General features: G+C 41.7%; 1 protein-coding gene across 1 annotated transcript in view; it reads right to left on the bottom strand.

Moving 5' to 3' along the window:
- The window catches only part of ARFGEF1 (ARF guanine nucleotide exchange factor 1), a 216,465-nt gene that overhangs the window by 137,637 nt on the left and 61,414 nt on the right, over window positions 1–17,414 (bottom strand). The window lies entirely within an intron of this gene.

The following is a 17,414-nucleotide window of genomic DNA, read 5'->3' as shown; positions in this document are numbered from 1 at the left end:
TCCTTACGTGACGTTATCTGAGGGGCGTGCCCGCATGGCACACCTCCAAATAACGTCAGGCTGGGGGGATCCTCACTAGCTGGGCTTCCCCTAGCCCTCTCACGGCACTGAATGGATGCTGCGCGCATCATCCATTCAGACTCCGGGTCCCGGCACCGCCGCACAGGTCCCCAACCCCCCCGATTTGACCAACTGCGGGCCACTTCAGCCCACGGGTGGAACAGCGAGACAGTACTCTCCTGCTGAAATCAGGATGCTGGAGAAGGGTGCGCCCTCTGTGGGTGGTGCCCCTGTTCGACTGCTCAGGTCGAACACACCTAGAGCCGGCCCTGCTTCCAACAGTAAGGTACAAAGGGTCTGATTCAGAGATGTACGCTGTAGCAAAGTTGATGGCTCTTTATATGCAGTGGCTGTGCTACAATATGCAATAGCTGCTGGAGGCATTTTGTGTAAATAGACTACTCCTGACAGCTTCTGTGATCCGCTGCTGCTTCCAGAGACGCAGTATCTGATCACTCGCATGACCATCAGACATCTGAGTAACCCTCAGATGAAGAGCAATATCAGGTGACAAGGTTAATATGCAGAGCCAACACTGGTACCAAGTTTACTATTCAGAGCAATGCCTGGTGGCAAGTTTAGAATGCAGAGCAGTTCCCAATGCTAAAAGTAATACCCAGAGCCAAATTTAATGCTAATGTTGTTTGAAAATCTAGTAGTGAGCTTAAAAGCCAGACAATTGTCCCTACCAGACACCTCCTTCACATGCCCCTCACTTCGAATCACATGCCCATTAGACAACCCCCCCCCCCACTGTCATCAGACCTCCACAAATGCACCTCACATCTACAGATGTGTCCACATACATACATCCTTGAATTGTGCCAAATAGCCACATTTGGTGCACCACGGACCTTGTGCCTAAGTTGTGCCATGCAATCTGCCGCTAATGTGAAAAAAGTACAATGCACGGGTTTCCTGGACACTTGCATTGCATGCAGCTGCTAACCTGGGTCAGGCATCATTATGCTTAATCCATAAGTGACTTTGTATGCAGCTACGATGCAAATAAGATTCAAATAAGCCTCTAAATTCAGAGAAAAGTCAGACAGTCCAGTAATCGTATACCCGTGAAGGAGCATCTAAGTTGCACCAAGCCATATGGTGCAAAAATGATAGGTTTATAACAGGGTTGGGTGGTTTAAGACAAATTGTTTCTTTTTTTTGTTTTTAACAGTTTTTTTTTTTTATTATGCTGTAACTACAAGCACGGCGCCATGACTTCTTAAATAAACCTATTATAAGGGAATCCCCCTGGTATTATTCAACGTTCTTGTTGCTTGTGGTCTTCGTTTGATGGAGTTGAACCAATACAGTAAATTCACACAAAACAAAAATAGGGAGGGTGGGAGGATAAACCAGATCAGAGGTACTAAATCTGCCTAGCATCAGCTAAGACTCCACAAACTCCTCCCCTAACAATCCTATAGGACAGGAAAAACCACAACTAACATTCTCAATCTTAAAGGGTAAACAACTCCAACACATTAAAGAGGCAATACACAGAGAAACACCTCATGGTTTAATGTCCTTCATTTTAATTTCACTTAAAAATATTCAGTCCTACCGAGATGAGTGGAAAGAAGATAGATTTATGGGCCTATGTATCAAGCTGTTTTTTACATAAAATTATGTAGAAACTGCAGTTTCTGCAAAATTTTATGTATTGTAGCCAATATCCTATTCTTAATCCCGACGCCAGAATGCCAGACCAAACGAGGTTTAAGTCCAAAGCGCCCTTAGCGTTAGCTGCCTGGGTGGTTAGCCATTGTGGGGGGAGGGGGGGGTTAGGTTAGTGTTAGGCACCCGTAGGGGGGAGGGTTAGGGTTAGGCACCACTGGGGGGAGGGTTAGGCTACAAAAAAGGAGGGTTAGGGGGGAAGGGGGAGGGTAAGTATACTTACCCGGGATGCCGCTGTTGGTATTCTGACAGGAGGCAACTCGACAGCCGGCATTACATACCCATTCCATTAGCACTACAGATCGCAGTCCCCATTATTATCAAAGGGGACTATGATCTGACCCCTATGTGCTAATCTCCAAAAATTAAAGTTTTTCGGAGTTTGGCCCCCGGTGGTTTACACCATATCAGATGGTGTAAACTGCTTTAAGCCTATGGAGTCTTAGGAGCATGAGAGAGATCTTTTGATCGCTCTCCCGCAGCCTCCGGAGGCTAACACCGTACGCATGTGGAATGTCCCATTTTTACTAGGGACCAGGTTCGAACAGATCAAAGAGGCAAGCTGGGTGAAATGTGTTTCCCTTTTTTTTTTTTTTTTTTTTTTTACAGACACAATGACACTTTTACAAGGTACAATGCAATTTTTTTTTAGAGACGAAATAATGACAGGTCACAGCAATACCTTAATCAGCCAATTCTACAATACGCATGACTCTGGAACTTTATAGAGCAAAGAACCCCGAGAAATTTCTAACACCCCTGCAACCTACAGTATCTATGACCTCAGCTGTCTATGCACACACGGTAGCTTTTAGTGAGAAAGAACATATGCAGGCCGTTGCAGTATTTGTAGTGCACCAATTACTTGTAAGCAGTCTATGCACACACAGTAGATTTTAGTGAGAAAGTACACATGCAGGCCCTTGCAGTATTTATAGTGCACCAATTGCGTATAAGCAGATTTGCCAACTGAGGTCATGCAGGGGGGTGAGGAGACCTTAGAACAGAATTAAATTCCCTTTCTAAGCAACCATGTAACAGATAAAAAGAATATGAACACAAAGACAGCCAGCCCCCCCGGGACTCCTGCCTTGCAACATGGCCGCCAATCCCCTGGTGGTCCCTTTCGCGAGCTTTACTGTTGCTGTACAACCTAGGGGTAAATCTGCCCAGTGAGTGCAGGCTCAGTGACAGCCTGTTAACAGGGTCAGTGAAAGTTCACGTAATCCCAGCTATAGGGCTTCCTGGGGCAGCACTTAATAAAAAAAAAAAAAACTGCAGGGGTAGGGGTCTGTGTCCCCAAACTATCTAAGGGGTGACCCCATAACTATGAGGGTACCACACATGCACAGTGCAAGCTTGCACATGAGAAGTCTTTCACTTCTGTGAAAGACCTCTACGATTTGCCAGGGATAGAACTCGTAGGGGCAGCGGTTAAAGTAACTGCTGTCCCTGTGGGATGCGATCAAAATGCTGAGGGCCGGGAAGCGGTCTGGCAAAATCTCGGCGTCTAGATCCCGACGCGGGACTAAATACATGCACCAAAATCCCTATGCCCATCTAGATCCCGACGCCGGAATCTAGACAGACTGCTTCCAGAACGAAGGTAAGCCAGGCACCGTTGGTGATTCACTTCGAGTTAGGCACCACCCCGGGAGGGTTAGGTTTAGGGTGCAGGGACTGGGGGTTAGGGTTAGGCACCACCGAGGGGGAGGTTAGGGTGTGGGGAGGGGATTAGGCACCCCCGGGCAGAGGTTAGATTTGGGGGGGGTGGTTAGGGTACTTACCAGCCCCGGTCGGAATCTTCAGCGTTCTGGCTTGCGGCGTCTGTATTTAGTCAGCTTTCCGGCCGTCGGCATTTCATACCCAACCCGTCCCTGCGATATGGAATGAAAATATCCCCTGCGATATGGACACTTAATAATCATGGAAGTTCCGCGATTATTAGTACATAGACCCCTTAGTCTGGCTTTCTTTTGATGAGATAAAAAAAAAATCATAATAATTTTGGATTGTTAATGCTAGAAAGCATAAAAACATTGTTGATCAAGGTTTCTAATACATAGCAATGTTTCACAGTAATAATAGAAGTTTTTTTTGTTTAGTTTTTTTTTTTTAAATCTTTGTTCTGTCCAACTTTGATATGCACAAGGGACAAAGCTTTCACTTATTATTCACAGTTTCCGGCTGCTTTGGGAGCTGATGACTTTCAGCTCTGCATTGTACAACTCTAGCAGGAGAGTAGTGTTCCCACTAGGCTGTTTTATTTTTAAAAGGGCAAAATGCGCCCTGCACTTTTAGCGGCGCCCCGTGCCTGCTGTGTGCCTTGTAGAGTAGAACAGAAGTATACTAGCGCACTAAGACGGACGGGAGCAGTGGAAGAAAGCGAGCTGCCGTATGGGATAGCTGACTCTATCCCTAGGCCATGCACAAAAGAAATAGTTATACTGCGCTCAGCTATAGAGAAGATGTAACCTGTTTGTGAATATATATAGTGGTGGCAATAGTATATAGTAGAGATACACATAGGTAGTACCAGTAGCTGTGGTGAAATGGTACTAATGAATAAAGTGTACATATATGATAGAATATCTTATTAAAGAAGAAACCGTGTTAGTCTGATGATAAAGGTAATGGACAAATATTGACATAAATCATATGACCAGAAATCAACAGTATACAGATAAAAAATGGATGGATTTTATTTAAAGGGGTACGCTAAAACAGTGAGAACCAGAAAACCTGCACTAGTAAATGGATAGTCAGTGACTAATAAGCCAAAGTTATGGAATCGGGATGGGTAGGTATATGAGGATCAGAATCAGTATCTGATCTGTTTGTCGGGCTGATTGGTTAATGTCCAAAATCAGGTATTGTGTAATAATGTTGAATAGATGTACCAACAAAACAGTCAGTGGCAGCAGCGTCCCGCTGATTGTAAATGAACCAAAAACGATGGGATGCCCGGGATGGTCTTCTCGGGGCTAAGGAGTACGTTGGGTGCAATTGGGGGGAGGTAGTCTCCTGACAGAGCGTCTCACTACCTAGCATAGGTGTCGGACTATTGCCTGACTGAACAGACAACGCCGGCACAGTGCATGGAGTGACCGCTACTGTCTGAGGGAGAAATGTCGCGGCAGCACCGCTCGCTGAAGCAGCGTGCCGTGTATCACCTCACTGGGATGGGGATTTACCTCTATCACCCCAGAGGGCACCGCTCCTTCCCCTAACTGCTCTTGTCCTCTCGATCGGCGCTTCTTGCTTGCTGTGGTGTCCGGGATGGTCACATGACTTGTGATGTAATGAGGGTGTCTGTCCAGGTGTACGAACGGTGCTTCGGAGTAATGAAGGATCAGTCTGGGTAGTCGCTGGTCTCACTTGGTAATACAGCAGAGTCTTATCATGGGGTAAACCACCAACGCGTTTCAGCCGTGCTGGCCTTTTTCAAGGAGTGCTGCTGTGTGCCTTCCCCACTTGCGGGGCCACAGTGTCTTGTGGGTGGGAACAGTTGTGCTCACCAATCTCTGCCAGAAGAATATATGCCGTGCGCATAACCACGGCATCTATTCACCACGAGGGACGAGCTTGGGGGAAGCTCAGCACCTCCGTAAGTGCTCGGCACGCCCCCAAGTGAGATGAATTGGGGACGTGTCACAAAGGACACACCCCCTTCCAGATCGGACATGCCCCCTTTTCGGGAGCAGAAACTCCCTGCCCGCATCTTCTGTGCCCTGTCCGCGGTCTAGCGGGAAACACTAGGAGAGCGATAAGCTCTGCTGTACATCAATAGCGTAGACAGCAGCACACACACTATCACTGCATCTGCTCCTCAGTTACATGCGATATAAGCTACTTAGAGAAGAAACATTGTACTATTGAAGGAATGTCTAACATGCAAAAGTAGCATAAGGACAGCAAGGGGGGGTTTATTTCAAGCACATATATATGACATTTTAAAGAAACTATTTAAGAAAGTTGATACAGAAAAATAACTTGTCAGAATAAGGAGGAATTGTGAGACTGATTAATACTGGATGAAAGCGAAGATGTAACCGGCCAATTTCTTTGCATTTTCACCAAATTGCAGCGTGTCCTCATTAAAATCTAATCCGATAGGGCTCATTTACTAACATTGGGGCCCATGTGAAGCTTGGTGTAAGCAATCTTGTATATTAAAAATTATTATTGATTCTGTATATGCCCCCATTTCCAAAAGAAAAAAAGTAATCGCCTGTGCCAGTATACACATTTCAGACATAAACGAGAAGGAATATTATAATGGCTGCATTATAAAGGATTATTTGTTAATTAACTAAAATGTAATAGCAAATGTAATTTTCACTACCCAAACAAATGTTTCCAAACTTTGCATGTGCTTATGGTGCAGAGCCTGAAGGTCTTACGATGGCTCCAGCTAAACATATTGGCTAAAATAAATTACTTTTACATGCAGCTCGGTTTTATATAACACACAGGTATAACTCTGCACCAGTACCATAGCATCATTTGCACTGAACAGCAGCTATAGGCTTTTATCTATCTAGTGCAGACATTGAAAGCAGCTTGATGATTGGTTGCTATGGTTTAGAGCAAATTCATCAACAAAAAGGCAGAGTTAGCAAACTCTCCATAATGTTGGCATCTATTGTGTGTGGAGATGTCTGCCATACACATTGTTACAGTGTCATTGTATCTTCAGTTGTATGGCTGTATTGGTTACAGATTCATAATGTATGCTTAGAGAATGTTCACAAATGTGTTTTACTAACGAGACAGCCGCAAGCTCTCTACAAGGAACACGGTCAGATAGCCATTAGCCACCCCTAATGATGAAATCCACAATTAGCAATTACAGACATTTACTTAGCAGTTACAGTGTATAGCATATATGCGACTTCTAAAAAACCTCTGATATCATGGATTCATTCACTATGTGTCTGCTCTCAATTTGCCACGAATATATTCTGACCAATATGTTCGCCTAAAGAAAACTAAAACAAATAAAATTCACATCCATGTTTCATAACACATACATACATTGCCCTATAGTACCCAGCAGCTTTGGTAGGGATCCATACAGTAGATAAACAATTTAAGGATCCATGGGACAAACATAAGGCAAAATATTGAGGTGAGATAGTAATTAATAAGTTGCAATTGTCACACACTGCCCCCATCCACCAATTCAGTAATGGCAACAGCAACTCGTAAGTATGTACAGCAAAGTGTTTTATATCACAACAGGTCAGTGTACATTATGTACAATAGATAGATGAACAGCGCTTGTAGACTAATGGTGCGTACACACGGTCAGATATAACAGGACGATAAGAGCGATAACAATAATATCTTTATCGTTCTGTTTTTGGGCTCTTCCAACCCCCAAACGATGGTCGTTGCGCGGGCGGTCGATATCGACCATTGTCCATGCATGCAGGCCAACCTGTAAATACCTACAAGCTGGATATTATTCCGGATTATTATAGAGAGACCAGAGACTGAGATTTGTTTATGCCGATCGCCCCCTTGGAACTAAGACTTATGATGTTTATTGCTTACGCCAGCATTTTTTTCTATCATTTACATTTATCCATCTAATATCACAATCTTTTTTACAATTATTTTTCATAGACTTTTTATCACATTTTTGCCACTATTTTATCATTATCATGTTTTTATTATTATTTAATGAAGTTGAACATTTGTGTTTTTCATATTTGTATGAATATTGCAGCAATAGCCATTTTTTATTCAACCAAGCAGTTTAGAGTCATATATAAGTGTACTTTACCTTTAACACATTGTGTATGAGAGTATTTATTTATTATTATTATTATTATTAACAGTTTCTTATATAGCGCAGCATATTCCGTTGCGCTTTATAATTGTAAACATTAATAGAACAAAACTGGGTAATAACATACAGATATATAGGTAGGAAGGCCCTGCTTGCAAGCTTACAATCTATAGGGAAATAGGCATTGATACACAAGGAACGGAGCTATATATTGCATTTGGTCCAGCCAGAATGCACAGTTTCTTGGTTGGCTGCATGATCCAGTCACACAGGAATGTCGACCAAATGTCATGAGGATATGAGAGAAATACAATGTGTGAGATTGTGTGTGGACTGTAAAAAGGGGATGTAATTAGATATGGAAGCTATGAAGGTTATGTGGGAGGTTCTGGAATTTCATAAGCTTGCCTGAAGAGGTGAGTTTTCAGGGATCGCTTGAAGGACTGGAGACTAGATGAAAGTCTTATTGTGCGAGGTAGTTCAGTCCATAGAGTGGGTGCAGCGCGAAGAAAGTCCTGTAACTGTGAATGGGAGCAAGTAATGCATGCGGATGAGAGACGCAGATTTTGTGCTGAGCGGAGAGGTCGGGTTGGGAGATATTTTGAGATGAGTGAAGAGATGTATGTTGGTGTGGTTTGGTTAATAGCCTTATGTGTAAGTGAAAGTATTTTGTATTGAATACGGTAGAAAACCGGCAACCAATGGAGGGACTGACAGAGCGGGGCAGCAGAAGAAGAACGTTTCGCAAGGAAGATAAGCCTTGCAACTGCATTCATAATGGATTGTAATGGCGATAGCCTGTTTTTGGGAAGACCAGTAAGGAAGCTATTGCAATAGTCAATGCGGGAAATAATAAGTGCATGGATTAGAGTTTTTGCAGTGTCTTGTGTGAGATATGGTCGAATTTTGAATATGTTTTTTAAGTGTATGTAACATGATTTTGAGACAGATTGAATGTGGGGAACAAAGGACAGTTCAGAGTCAAGGATGACACCAAGGCAGCGAGCTTGTGGGGCGGGGTGGATGGTCGAGGTATCAACAGTGATAGAGAGATCAGGTTGGTAACTGTTATTGGCCGGTGGAAATATAGTATTTTATTATTTATTGTGTTTATTTACTCACTTACATTTTGTTTTGTGAATAAACCAAATGATTTATTTATAGCTATAAGTCTACAAGCGCTATTCATGTAATCTATTATGCATTCTGTGTATTACCTGTATTGGGGGGACTGACACCGTTGGTTTGAACCAGCTGCTGATTGACAGCGCCGTCCTGATCATCCTCATTTATATTGTATAACAACCTAGTACATACAGTATGTAAATTACGCAGACAGGAGTAGCTGGGTACACACCTAAAGACTTATAAGTCCAATTTGTCTGGTGGGAAGGAACATCTGGTAACGTATGGGAACAAATAACAATCAATTAACCATTTGCTCCCAAATGCCAGAAAAATGGACAAAAAGGATTGTTTAGATAAATCGGTTATATCAAACTGATTTAGTCAATTTGTCTGAACGACCACTGTCCTTTTTCTAGTGTTTGGAAGCAAATTTCGATCGTCATTACCAGATTTTCCTTCTCACCAGACAGATTGGACAGATAAATCTTTAGGTGTGTACCCAGCCTTAGGCCTAAATCACAACAGGCTAGTGTACATATAGTAAGTAAATGACAGACAGGTGTGCAGTTGTATTTAAATCACACAGACAGGTGTGCAGTTGTATTTAAATCACACAGACAGGCGGACAGTTAGTATGTAAATCACAGACAGGCGTACAGTTAGTATGTAAGTCACACAGACAGGCATACAGTTAGTATGTAAATCACACAGACAGGCATACAGTTAGTATGTAAATCACACAGACAGGCGTACAGTTAGTATGTAAATCACAGACAGGCGTACAGTTAGTATGTAAATCACAGACAGGAATACAGTTAGTATGTAAATCACACAGACAGGCATACAGTTAGTATGTAAATCACACAGACAGGCGTACAGTTAGTATGTAAATCACAGACAGGCTTACAGTTCGTATGTAAATTACAGACAGGCGTACAGTTAGTATGTAAATCACACAGACAGGTGTACAGTTAGTATGTAAATCACAGACAGGCGTACAGTTAGTATGTAAATCACAGACAGGCTTACAGTTAGTATGTAAATTACAGACAGGCGTACAGTTAGTATGTAAATCACACAGACAGGTGTACAGTTAGTATGTAAATCACAGACAGGCGTACAGTTAGTATGTAAATCACAGACAGGCTTACAGTTAGTATGTAAATCACAGACAGGCGTACAGTTAGTATGTAAATCACACAGACAGGCGTACAGTTAGTATGTAAATCACAGACAGGCGTACAGTTAGTATGTAAGTCACACAGACAGGCATACAGTTAGTATGTAAATCACACAGACAGGCATACAGTTAGTATGTAAATCACACAGACAGGCATACAGTTAGTATGTAAATCACAGACAGGCGTACAGTTAGTATGTAAATCACAGACAGGCTTACAGTTAGTATGTAAATCACAGACAGGCGTACAGTTAGTATGTAAATCACACAGACAGGCGTACAGTTAGTATGTAAATCACACAGACAGGCGTACAGTTAGTATGTAAATCACACAGACAGGCATACAGTTAGATGTAAATCACAACATGCCAGTGTACATACAGTATAGCATGTAAATCAAACAGATAGGCGTACAGTTAGTATGTAAATCACAGACAGGCGTGCAGTTAGTATGTAAATCACAGACAGGCATACAGTTAGCATGTAAATCACAGACAGGCATACAGTTAATATGTAAATCACAACAGGTCAGTGTACATATACCATGTAAATCACAGACAGGCATACAGTTAGTATAAATCACACAGACAGGCATGCAGTTAGTATGTAAATCACACAGACAGGCATACAGTTAGTATGTAAAACACAACAGACAGCTTTATGTTATGCCAATGTCTAGCAGATTCCCCTACATTTATTCAAATATTTTTTTTTTAGGAAGTGGAAGACTGGGTTGCAGTTTCTATTAATTCACATGTACCTAAAAATCCCTGGGATGCTCTAGGATGGCTTTAATTTTCCATAATGTGATGTAGGATGTATATTATCCATCATAAAGTGGCAGTACTGGGCAGTGCACACTTCCCGCAGTCTTCTCTGCCACACACTTAATTTTCCCACAAGAGTGGGGAGGTAATGTATCCAGTGTGAAATATAATTAGTAAACTGCAATCTGATTAATAAAGAGCACACCCAAAGGAACAGGCTAAATGTAAGAAATCTGAAAATGGTTTAACCCTTCATGCCCAGGAGCAGATTGCTCACGACGTTCAGCCCATATTTATAAATGTTAGTGATCCTTTAGTTTCACTGCATATAACATTTCTCTCCTTTACTTTTTTATCTATAATTTGCAATGATTAAACAGAATCTACTCATCCACCATTGTTACCTTGGTCACTTGCCTCCAGGATCTAGTAAAGCAGCCACCTGGCTATATATACATTTTTATTACATGTATTTATCCAGAGATATCTGCTGCTATTTGAATATTTATGTTTTATACACTTATTCATCGTGAGACCTTTTGCTGCTATTCGAATATCAAAAAATTGTGGATAACGACTTATTTTTAACCTTGTATTTTTCAGTCTGTTGATTCAATTTATTTTAGATTAAATTTATGTACATTTAACATTCACTGACTATATGTATATACACTGTAGCGCCACATCGTTACAGTAAGGAGAAGATGCTCATATACAACTAAGGGTAGCGCTTGAGATTAGATCCATATTTGTTATTGATTTGTGTATTTAGGTGGGGGTATTTTGGTCTTGGGCTGCTCTCCCTTACTATATTTGCAGCGCTTCCAGGTCACCTCTATATATATTTTTCAAGAATCTAACGATGGGTACACACTGGAGCGATGTCAGGCCAATTTCGGAACGACAAATTGCTTACATCGCTCAATGTGTACGCTCAATATGCACACTCCCATGGTCGCTAGCGACATCATCAGGTTTGATGTGCTGCACACCAAACCTGATGACATCGCTAGCGACCTATGGTAAGTTCATGTAAGACGGAACAGTGATCCTTCTGTCGTTCATTAACTCGTTGAAGTGTGGACGGACTATGCCCGTACAAGGGCATTCGTTCCGATGTCGGAATGAATGCCTATCATCTCAGTGTGTACCCGGTTTAATGTGCAAGTGCAGCAGTTTCCACCCTTGATATAGCACTATTTCCCCTCCACACAGATGAGAGCTGGCAATGCAAACTTAATTTAGTCACTAGCATGGGACAATGTGGCACCTTACACCAACAGTGTGAACGAGCCCTTAACCAACCACGCATAATGTAAAACATGTACCCATTACATCATTTATTACTATGCTTTCTGTAGCTAGAATTATGCAATGTAACTCCTTCAAAACATTTATCGATAGAAGTAATCATGTATTAATAGCTAATGCACAATGTACCATGCTTGAAACCAACACTTGTAACAGTTCATGTGCCTTTACTCTGAATGGGCCATCCCCTTATCCCCATGATCTAAAATGCATATATATTTTAGTTAAGGTCACTTGACTTCAAAATGGTATTTTAATTCCTAATTTTCATATAGGTCTTTAACACTTAATTATTTTCTATGCAGTGCTGGAAAATTTTATTATAATGCCAGAGGTGGACTGTAAACACATTGGGGCACTTTGCTGATGTTCCTCAGGTGGCCAAAATAATGACGTCATGGGCCAAAACTAACTTTTAATCAGTTTCCTATTAGACCATGTGGTCACAGCCCTTCCCCATGGCAGACGTGTTCAGCTACTACATTTTTACATTACTGGATATAAAACCTAATGAATCATAGGATGCACTTTTACAAATAAAAACTGCAGTGTTAAAAGTATTAAAATAATTACATATGAGAGAGCTTTACAATTTTCTATTTTTATACTTATTCATGAAAACTTTATAAATTCTGTTTTTTTTTTCCTTTGTTATTTAAGTAATAAACATCGGAAACCGACATTATAATAATAATAATAATAATAAAAAAAAAAAAAAGACTTGTCGCAATGAAGTGCTACAATTCTTTAGATACAAAGAAATGGCATTTTGTAATCCAGTTTAATACCTTATCTATGGCACCTATAATGAATTATGTTAAATGCTAAATTACTAAACATAGTCCAAGCTAGCTGTGCATTGCAAAGTCTAAAGGCGCACATCCTCTAGGCGATATTAATGAGCGAGTGCACGATTACGACATCGTAATCGTGCACTATAATGTCGGAAACTACCAGCGATGCGCGATCCCGCTGGTCATTTCCGACATCAATCAACACCTGAATATGCCGGTCAATCTGCCGATAATGACAGATTGACCATGTTCGGGGATGGGGAAAGGTGCCTACACTGAACGACTAATCGTTCAGTGTAGGCACCGCAGGGGATGGGGAAAAACTGTGTTGTAATCGTACTGTCGTTACCCCATCGCCTAGTGGATGTGCGCCTTAACTTTCCCACGTAAGCAGACATGAACAGTCCTCCTAATTTGCATATTAATGGGATGAAATGAAAATAAAGAAAACAAACCACAACATATGATTTTATCATTATTACTTACATGTAACTGAAACTATGAGTATAAACTCTTATAACTGAAAGGCTTCACAGTGCATTATATTTGCTATGTATTTTATACTCTCGTGTCCAAATCAGGTCACTCGAGACAAATAGACGTACAGATATTTCCACATAGATATATCCTCCATAGGCTACAAGTAATGTGACATTTATCATCAAATATGTCTTACATATTTGAACACATTTACGGGTAAAAGTGTAATCAAATTTGATAGAAAAATAAAATCAGGCCACTTTATGGCAATACCAAGCCCGGACATTGACTGCAATGGGAATAATAAAAACAATTGCGTGACGTGACATTTATATATTGCCATTTACACAATGAGGTGCCTATCACATAAACTACAGAGTAAGCAGACAGTTGAAAAAAAGCTGAAGTTCATGTGACATTAGAAACTTCTATTAAACCTCTGATATTACATGGGACATATACAGTCAGGTGCATAAATATTGGGACATTGACAGAATTTTCATATTTTGGCCTCTATTCACCACCACAATGGCTTTGAAATTAAACAAACAAGATGTGATTTAACTGCAGACTTTCAGATTTCATTTGAGGGTAATTACATCCAAATCAGGTGAATGGTGTAGGAATTACAACGGTTTCTATATGTGCCTCCCACTTTTTAAGGGGCCAAAAGTAATGGGACTATCAACTCAAAAGCTATTTCATGGACAGGTGTGGGCTATTCCCTCATTATTTAATTTTCAAGTGAGCAGGTAAAAGGTCTGGAGTTGATTCTAGGTGTGACATTTGCATTTGGAATCAGTTGCTGTCAACTCTCAATATGAGATCCAAAGAGCTGTCAGTGAAGCAAGCCATCATTAGGCTGAAAAAGCAAAACAAACCCATCAGAGAGATAGCAAAAACATTAGGTGTGGCCAAATCAACTGTTTGGAACATTCTTAAAAAGAAAGAACGCACCGGAGAGCTCAGCAAACACCAAAAGACCCGGAAGACCACGGAAAACAACTGTGGTGGATGACAGAAGAATTATTTTCCTTGTGAAGAAAAACCCCTTCACAACAGTTGGCCAAATCAAGAACACTCTCCAGGAGGTAGGTGTATGTGTGTCAAAGTCAACAATCAAGAGAAGACTTCACAAGAGTGAATATAGAGGGTTCACCACAAGATGTAAACCATTGGTGAGCCACAAAAACAGGAAGACCAGATTAGAGTTTGCCAAACAACATCTAAAAAAGCCATTACAGTTCTGGAACAACATCCTATGGACAGATGAGACAAAGATCAACTTGTACCAGAGTGATGGGAAGAGAAGAGTATGGAGAAGGAAAGGAACTGCTCATGATCCAAAACATATCACTTCATCAGTGAAGCATGGTGGTGGTAGTGTCATGGTGTGGGCATGTATGGCTGCTAATGGAACTGGTTCCCTTGTATTTATTGATGATGTGACTGCTGACAAAAGCAGCAGAATGAATTCTGAAGTGTTTCGGGCAATATTATATGCTCATATTCAGTCAAATGCTTCAGAACTCATTGGACGGAGCTTCACAGTGCAGATGGACAATGAGCCGAATCATACTGCAAAAGCAACCAAAGAGTTTTTAAGGCTAAAAAGTGGAATGTTATGCAATGGCCAAGTCAATCCCCTGACCTGAATCCGATTGAGCATGCATTTCACGTGATGAAGACAAAATTGAAGGGAAAATGCCCCATGAACAGGCAGGAACTGAAGACATTTGCTGTAGAGGCCTGGCAGAGCATCACCAGGGATGAAACCCAGCGTCTGGTGATGTCTATGCATTCCAGACTTCAGGCTGTAATTGCCTGCAAAGGATTTGTAACAAAGTATTAAAAAGTGAAAGTTAGATTTAGGATTGTTTAGTTTGTCCCATTACTTTTGGCCCCTTAAAAAGTGGGAGGCACATATAGAAACCGTTGTAATTGCTACACCGTTCACCTGATTTGGATGTAATTACCCTCAAATTAAATGTGAAAGTCTGCAGTTAAAGCACATCTTGTTTGTTTCATTTCAAAGCCATTGTGGTGGTGAATAGAGGCCAAAATATGAAAATTCTGTCAATGTCCCAATATTTATGCACCTGACTGTATGTCTCCGGAGGGCCCTTTATGTTCCATCAAAGGACTAATGTTCTTTTATTATGTACTTTAACCCAGTGATATGTCATATCACAGGACTAGAGGAAATAGGTCTCCTAGAAACTCTTATACTGGCCATACACTAGTTCGACCAGCATAAGATGCGATTCATCATACGTTTTCCCTTGAAGTCCCCAGCAGCTCCCTGGCAGTCCCGGCCGTATAATTTGGTGCTTTTTTGACACACAATGTACATACGATCTGACATACGATCACTCGCCCCTATGGAACAGGTCTTGATACGATCGATCGTGTGCCTCACAAAAAACATGCAATCATAATAGATTTAAATGACGCGACTTGGACGTTTGGACGCAAGATGCATCGCATGCGCAAATACATGGCACGAACTGCATACGAATACGACTGATAATGTGGGCTGCATGTCTGATCATAAGATCTGATAGAACAGCAGCAGGAGAGCGCATCGGATCGTATTCCTACCTAAATACTACACGATTTCCACAAAATGCATCATACGATGTGTCTAAAATCATGCAATCGGACCAAAATCGCGCTAGTGTATGGCCAGCATAAGGCATGTAATTATATGCACAAGACAGACAATATTTTATTTACATTACAGATACAATTTGCTGTAACAATCACTGAATATTTTGCACTCACACAGAAGAAAATCATTTTGAATCACAAACGACTGCCAAGTAGTACGAGTGGTATACGGTATGGCATGAAAGCCTCTAGTCACTCACCTATACAGACAAAACATGGCAGAAAGGACCGTTCAAGAGATTGGGAAATAATCTGATTTTAAGTGAAACATGATTGTGGCACTAGGGTTACAATTTATTCAGACTGTATTCATATATCTCTTCGCATAGCAGTACTGAATGATATATACTAGTTGGTCACTGTCGAGATACAGAGTAGATCAGGCATAACAGCAGCTGCCAGACATTTGTCCTTCAAGGTGCCTTGCCTATTACTGCATGACGCAATGCTTCATATTAGCACAGACCCATTTAACATGATCACATGTAGCGATTAAGACCAGCTGCTCAATCAGTGCCCTCCTTAATGGTTCAGCCATTATATAGCTAACAGGCCTGCAACTAATGCTGATCAACACAAGCTTGTAAATTGTATACAAAGCAGCAAGAGAAAAACTATGCTATGTTAATCTATTAACAAACTATCTACATAAGAAAATTACATACATATATATTATATAGTTTTCACGCTAGGGAAGGCAGGGGGTGGGGCGGACATCTAAAAATGGCACTTGTGCGCGTCCCCCTTTTCATTACTATAGGGGGTGTTCCCAGCAGTCACGGAGAAGCTGGGCTGCCCCTAAGTTCTCCCCAGAATGTGAATAGATGCCATGCGCATGCACACGCCATCTATTAATTCACCAGTGATTGTTTCACCTTAACTTTACGCCTCCTCACGGCTGTCTCAGTGGGGCCATAAGGGCAGGGTGCATTTTAACACTTTCAAATCAGACAGGGCATGGTGCTCTGCTAAAACAGCCTATAACACAAATACACTCTAGCATGTTTGACCAGTAATTTGAGGGGTCACTAGCTTTTCCAGCCACCATACAGCCTCATGCACTTTGTGTTTCTCCAGAACAATCGCTCAATGTTCTCCACAGCCTCATGCCACCCCATGTCTCTCCACAGTCTCATGCCCCGTGAGTCTCCACAGCCTCATGTCGCCCACGTGTCTTTCCACAGCCTCATGCCACCCCCATGTCTCTCCACAGCCTTATGCCATCTCCTCAGGCTCATGCTACCACTCTGTGTCTCCCCAGTCTCATGTGCACTGTGTCTCTCCACAGCCTTGTGTCCCTGTATCTCACCAGCCACATGCCCCCCCATGTCTATCCAGCCGCATGTACCCCCCCATGTCTATCCAGCCACGTCACCTTCCTGTATCTCTCCAGCCGTATGTCGCCCCTAATTAATTAATCTCTGCACCCCTCCATGTCTCAGTCACTTCTATCTCTCTCTCGTCTTTGCCCGTGGATGCAGAGGTGCCCATAGGTACTGCAAGTGGGTGGTGTCCTAAATAGGTGGGGAAGGGGGCTGTGGGTGCTG

Source organism: Taudactylus pleione, unplaced genomic scaffold (assembly GCF_031769625.1).
Source record: "Taudactylus pleione unplaced genomic scaffold, aTauple2 ptg000114l, whole genome shotgun sequence".
In the NCBI taxonomy this organism is placed as follows: domain Eukaryota; kingdom Metazoa; phylum Chordata; class Amphibia; order Anura; family Myobatrachidae; genus Taudactylus; species Taudactylus pleione.
Note: the sequence above shows the minus strand (reverse complement) of the source record. Positions and strands in the feature narration are given on the sequence as shown.